Below are 7,543 nucleotides of genomic sequence, written 5' to 3'. Positions count from 1 at the left end.
CTACCAAGAAGAAAGCCCCCTTAAATACCTAGTACCCGACCTAACCATGTGCCAAATAATGAAAGACGTCCATTGGCTCTGTCCAGGCAAACCCTTCCTAATCAATACAGCTGAAATAATGTGCGGCCTGGCGACCCAAAGCCTCAGAGAGACCTGCAAGTTCAAACTAAGTAAACCTAAAGAAAGAACCGAAACAGTGGCCATGATAGCTGATGCCCAGTGGCTAGTCAGCACGCCTCTGGATACAGCAACCATTTCCACCGATCGACATTCCGTTACCATGAAAGTTCCGATACCAAGCCCTGTCGTGCTAGTCACGGCACCAAAAGGAGCATTTGTACACATAGGGGATAAAGTATTATATAATTTAGACAAAGGCCTACATCAAGCAGACGTAGAAACAGTAAACGTATTCAGGAGCCACAAGTTTGAAATAAGCAACGCCCTGTCGAACCTATTAAACGGCAAAGAATTCTACACCGTGAGACTAGCCATCAGTGATTCAGAAATGAACGTAACTGACCTCACCTGGGCAACCGATGAATTCGGACACCAGCGGAATCAACAGATGGGACTGGGGATCACCGGAGCAACTGGAATGATCATACTAGCCATGGCTATCCTAACCCTAGCATACCACGTGTCCAAGATGAATGCCAAGCTTAAAAGACTAATCGCCGGCACAAAGCACATACCGTTCGAGCCCAGGAACAAAGGAGGAATCAAGACCTAAAAAAAAACAGGAAAGGTGGGAGGGCATGTCAACTGACAGAAGCCACAGTAACTGCAACCCCTAGGAAACATAACCAGTAGAATGTACCGTTTTTTTTTCTTTCTCCCTCTTCCTTACTTTTCTTAGCTTAATTCAAATATAACCATGTTAAGACTGCGATACGTGCGCGCGCTTTGTAAGAATAACCGCCGAGAGTGAGGGCGGCTGATGGATTTATAACAAAAAAAAACAGGGCATTTACTTTGTTTAAAAATTCGCCAGTGGCCGAATCAACCACTGATAATTTTTAAAAGGGCGGATTGTTGTATCTATGCCCTGTTTTCCGTTATTAATATTAAGAATAATTAAGAAAAAAAAAACATTTCTCTTTTTACTATATCTATATATACCTTTTAATTAAATAATGAAAACAACCCACTACAAACACACCAGGAATCTGTGAAACGGCCATTAAACTGGTAAGAAGTCGGTGACAGAGAGGTCATAGACATCCAGATGGACAAAGATGTATGGACTAACCTCCCAAAGACATCTGGAGATGTCCAGATAAAGTGCAGAGCAAACAACGGTTGAAACTCGCGTTTTCTTAACGTTTTCCTTACCGAAAAGTAGAAACTTAACATAGATAATTAACCAACAAACAATAATTTGTATTATTAGTAATTCCCTTATATTCACCGCATACATATTATTTAGAAGTATATGTTTCCTATCTACACGACCTTCCGAAAAACTAAAGAGTACGAATTCCAGAAAGCTTAAGTGCATAGTACACTTAATCTCCGGACATAAAAAAAATTAACTCAGAATAAACACCAATCTCTGGAGAACTAAACTTGGCGAAACCCAAAATAATAATGTGACGAGGATCATGACGAATATTCATTAAACATAGACGAATGATAACCCCGATACCAAGACCGAAGGAACTCATAAAATATAATTCAAGAATAAATGTAACACACAGGACCACATAAATGTATTGCAAACATCTCCTCAGCCACCCTTGTCTCCCAGCGGGGTCTGGCCTCGGAATGACCCGCGCGGGGCTGGCATGAAGGGAGCAGAAAGGTCACAAAGGGGCGGGGGGGGGTTTGTGCTGACATGGTTTGTTTTCTCTCGCAAGAGATGCGGAGAGAGGGAGGGTGCTCGCGTGTTTGAGTTAAGCACGGCCGCCTTTGTCTCCCCGCAGCACAAACAGATGGCCCATGAATGCTTGGAGGGTTAGGAAGGTCGCGAGGAGTGATTGCGAGGGTGTCTGCTTATTCTCGCTCTGTTTTAGTTTGTTTTCTCTCGCAAAAGAGAGAAGAGGGTGATCACGTTTTGAGCACAAACAGCAAGATTTGCACACGCAAGCAAATAATATTCCACACCCCTCCTCCCAGAAGGGTCACACAACTGTGTCTTCACTAATAAACACACGAAACACACGGACGAGATGTGTTCAACCCACAGAAAGATATATGACAGCCTTCAAACAACTCGGGAAGATTGAGTGGATATTCTCAATATAAGCCGGGGAAAAATCCATTCAACTCAGATCATCAGGGCCTCTGGCCCCACCACAGATCTCCAGGGCTTCGGCTCCATCTCTTCTCGTCGCCGCCAACGAAGAAGCTTTTCGTCATCCAGAAGGACGAGGCATCGCCTGACCCAAACGAGTACACGAGCTCAGCTCCCGTGCCGTGTCGCCACGCCGAGGTGCATCGCCTGCCGCACACGAGGGTACGAGCCCAGCTCCCGTGCCGTGTCACCACGCCGAGGTGCATCGCCTGCCGCACACGAGGGTACGAGCCCAGCTCCCGTGCCGTGTCGCCACGCCGAGGTGCATCGCCTGACCGCGCCGACAATCATCGTACGGGGTTAGCCGAGGGCGGAGTCTGCAGCAGCTGATCACCGCAACCGCGACAAAGAGGACCCTTCTCCGAAAGTCGTTCGTACCCACAACTTCCCCCACCAATAGACCCACACACACGCACGCATCGACGCCCCACTCACCTGTGAGACTATCCTATCTAGTTCACCCTTACTGTCGTATCAACCCTACACAATTATTGGAAGACTGATTATCAACTACATGAACCATCAGCTGGCCATGAGGAATCGTGGCCCATCGAGTGATTAAGAGTCCGTCGGTTATAAGAGTGAGGTTGGTTTCCGTGACTGTCCCTTGTTCCGCTCATCACATAGGCGATCAATAGACTCGTCGAGGCAAACTCAACCTCCCGAAATTCTCATTACAAATCGACCGTGCACAGAGAGAGAAAATCTTGTCAAACCAGTTCCCCTTTGTCAGAGAATCTCGCCGAAGAATTAATTAAAAAAATCAGACTCGCTCTCCCCACACCCGCCCTCACATACACCTTCGCCTCTGGGATACAATAAGTGCTGTTTATTACCGCAAAATGAAGTGTGTCATGCTTGTTTTCAAACTCGGCCAGTCGCCGATGGTGATCGATACAAAAACGAACTAACGAGATGCCTGGTGGAGAGGTAGAGGTTACGATTGCATAGGAATTTTAGTTATCCATATTAGTCGAATGCCCAATATCGAAAATGCATAAGAGTTTTGAGTTATTCAATTTAGTAAATGCATAAGTGTTTATTCATTCATATTAGTCAATGCTTAATCTCATAATTGCATAAGAATTTTAGTTATCCATATTAGTCGAATGAACAATATCGAAAATGCATAAGAGTTTTGAGTTATTCAATTTAGTAAATGCATAAGTGTTTATTCATTCATTTTTAGTCAATGCTTAATCTCGTAATTGCATAAGAATTTTAGTTATCCATATTAGTCGAATGCACAATATCGAAAATACATAAGAGTTTTGAGTTATTCAATTTAGTAAATGCATAAGTGTTTATTCATTCATTTTAGTCAATGCTTAACCTCGTAATTGCATAAGAATTTTAGTTATCCATATTAGTCGAATGCACAATATCAAAAATGCATAAGAGTTTTGAGTTATTCAATTTAGTAAATGCATAAGTGTTTATTCATTCATTTTAGTCAATGCTTAACCTCGTAATTGCATAAGAATTTCAGTTATTCATATTAATCGAATGCATAGTTTCGCAATGCATAAGAGTTTGGTTATTCATGAATTATTGACGCATGTTTGACCTGCATGATAGAATGTCACATGCTTGTTAGAATAAAATTGCTTAACACCAACTGTTCGAGTGCTTCTTTCCAAGTCCATGCAAAACTGTCTTATTCATAAGAGCTGTATCCTGATGAGATCTGAACTGGTGACCTTAAATATCATAACACACACTAGGATAATGGATAAACGTTTAATCGATGATAATCGTGTTATCCTGATTGACAACTCTGGATAAACGAAGCTGAGCCTAATTATCACAACTGCACACATTAACATCGTCGCAAGCATCCGCATAAATTACTACGATTATCTCAGCGATTATCATAATTTATGCATATAATTACACGCATCATCATAATTTATGCATATTAATACACACATTAACATAATTAATGCGATTTGCGCATTTTTCGGAAAATTATTAATTTTTATTATTTTCATCAAAATTTCATAACCCGACACATACAACAGATAGACAGAGATGCATAGATACCAATATACATACACAGGGATACATATATACACAGAGATATACAGAAACCCATAGAGATACGCAGAGGCCCATATATATATATACTCAGAGACCCATATAGATAAACAGATTCCCTTTGAGATACATAGATATACTCAGAGACCCATAGAGAGACCGATATAAATACTCAGAAACCCATAGAGATACTCAGAGACTCATAGAGATAAATAGAGATACATTCAGATCCATAGATATACATAAACACTCATAGAGATACATAACCACTCATAGAGATACATAGAGACTCTTAGAGATGAATATAGATCCAAAGAGACTCATGGAATTAATAGAGATGCATAGAGTTCCTATGCGTCCTGACTTTAGGCGACCCTATATACGAACCACCCTTTATAAGTAGAAACCCACTTTCTATAAGGAAACAATGTTAATAGGGCAGGTTACATTCCTGGGGAAATTTACGATGGAATGTTTTTTTAAATATGTGTGTACATACATTGAACCACATCGTATATATACACATTAATGAATGTGTGCAAATGGAGTGGAGCAATGCACAGGCAGAGCTGCACCTTGTATATGAACCTGAAAATGCGACTTTAAGTGAAGCAGCGCTAAGTGAAACCCACTTTCCCATAGGAATAAATATTAATTGGGGAGGTTACGTTCCTGGGGTAATATTCTATCACAATTAAGTACGTACAAAACTTTCTTAACATATAAACCACCCTGTATACATATATATGATAATACGTTTTCCCCTTTTTCTGGCAACAGAACAGGTATTTAAGATGTTAAAGCACCAAACTGAAACCTTGTACAAGGAACCACAATGCTTGTGGTCAGAATACAAAAAAAACATACTCTGATAATATATGCATTGTCCTTGAAACTGATTGGTCCACACCAGAGACAGCTTTCTTTTGAGCCTCGTCTCAAACGGTGTTTGCATTCTGACTACAAGCATTGTGGTTAATGCAGACATGATTCCTTGTAAAAGGTTTCAGTTTTGGTCTTTTAACAAATTAACACCTGTTTTGTTGCCAGAAAAAAGGAGAAAAACCTATTACCATATTTTGGTACTGGCAATGGAGGTCCAATGATGTACACTCTATATATACTTGAATTTTCTAAACAAATGTATATATATATGAACGGATGCGTGCAGATGGCGCAGCAGAATTCACGGGCAGAGCCCCGGGCTACATCTACGTCAACGTCTACACGGGCAATTATTATAGCATCCTGTGCGCCAAGGCGTCTGCGCCCGGCGAGCGCCCATCCTGGTTGAAGACCTCGATAAGTCTCCAGAGAAATGACTTCCACATGGATTCCATAGATTGCTCGCCCCACGAATGCTGGGCCGGCGACCGCAAATTACGGATGTGGCATAAGCCCAACGTTGACTGCGCCGACACGACGTGGGTGAGGGGTCCAGACGCTCCGACGAAGCATTTTAAAATAAAGGTGGACTCCGCGGGTGGAGTCTACTTGAAAGGAACCAATGGGCTACTCTACCACAGGTTGGAGTTGTGTTGTTAAGTCTATGTGTGGCAATGTTGAGTATATGGGTCTCAGTACTGAGTCTATGGTGCAGTGCTGAGTCTATGGGTGGCAGTGCTGAGTCTATGGGTGGCAGTGTTGAGTCTATGGGTGGCAGTGCTGAGTCTATGGGTGGAAATGTTGAGTCTATGGGTCTCGGTGCTGAGTCTATGGTGCAGTGCCTTGTCTATGGGTAGCAGTGTCGAGTCTATTGGTAGTGTTGAGTCTATCGGCAGTGTTGAGCCTATGGGTGGCAGTGCTGAGTCTATGAGTGAGTACTGAGTCTATTATGCAGTGTTGAGTCTATGGGCAGTGCTGTTAATTATATGGTGCAGTGTTACGTGTATGGGTCTCAGTGCTGAATCTATGGGCAGTGTTGAGTCTATGGGTACCAGTGTCGAGTCTATTGGTATTGTAGTGGTAGGTTTTTACCCTTTAAACTGGTACAAAACTGACACCTTTATACAAGGCATCATGTTTGCAATAACCGCAACACAAGCAGTCAAAATGCAAACAAAAATAAAGAACTCTGATAATGGTAATGATATGCACTGTCCTTGAAATTGATTGGTCCACACCCGAGACAGCTTTCCTTAGAGCCTAGCCACTGGTAAAGGAGGTCTCATAGTGTAAATTCTTAGCCCGAGATCTCAATACTCTGATAGTGCACTGTTTTTTAGTTGTATGCCTTTTGGCGTCATCTGGTCCAACACCAATGGAGACTAGGCTCTAAGGAAAGCTGTCTCAGGTGTGGACCAATCAACTTCAAGGACAGTGCATATCATTACCATTATCAGAGTTTATTTTTGTTTGCATGTCGACTGCTTGTGTTGCGGTTATTGCAAACATGATGCCTTGTATAAAGCTGTCAGTTTTGTACCAGTTTAAAGGGTAAAAACCTAATACTATATTTTGCCACTGGTTAAGGAGGTCTATTGGTATTGTTGAGTCTATCGGCAGTGTTGAGCCTATGGGTGGAAGTGATGAGTCTGTAGGTGGCAGTGTTAGGTGGCAATACTGATTCTATGGTGCAGTGTTGAGAATATGGGTGGCAGTGTTGAGTATAAAGTTGGCAGTGTTAATTCTATGGGTGGCAGTGTTGAGTCTATGGGTGGCAGTGTTGAGTCTATGGGTGGCAGTGTTGAGTCTATGAGTGGCAGTGTTGAGTCTATGGGTGGCAGTGTTGAGTATAAAGTTGGCAGTGTTAATTCTATGGGTGGCAGTGTTGAGTCTATGGGTGGCAGTGTTGAGTCTATGGGTGGTAGTGTTGAGGCAATGGGTAGCAGTGTTCAGTATAAAGTTGGCAATGTTAACTCTATGGGTGGCAGTGTTGAGTCTCATGGGTGGCAGTGCTGAGTCAATGGGTGGCAGTGCTGACTCTATGGGTGACAGTGTTGAGTGTGTGGGTGGCAGTGCTGACTCTACGGGTGGCAGTTTCGAGTCTATGGGTGGCAATTTTGAGTCTATGGGTGGCAGTGCTGAATCTACGGGTGGCAGTGTTGAGTCTATGGGTGGCAGTGCTGACGCTATGGGTGGCAGTGTTGAGTCTCTGGGTGGCAGTGCTGAGTCTAGAATGGCAGTGCTGAGTTTATGGGTGGCAGTGCTGAGTCTATGGGTGGCAGTGTTGAGTCTGAGTGGCAGTGTTAAGTCTATGGGTGTCTGCTG

The sequence above is a fragment of the Lampetra planeri genome, chromosome 75 (genome assembly GCF_965212315.1).
Source record: "Lampetra planeri chromosome 75, kcLamPlan1.2.h2, whole genome shotgun sequence".
NCBI classification, from domain to species: Eukaryota; Metazoa; Chordata; class Hyperoartia; order Petromyzontiformes; family Petromyzontidae; genus Lampetra; species Lampetra planeri.
Note: the sequence above shows the minus strand (reverse complement) of the source record.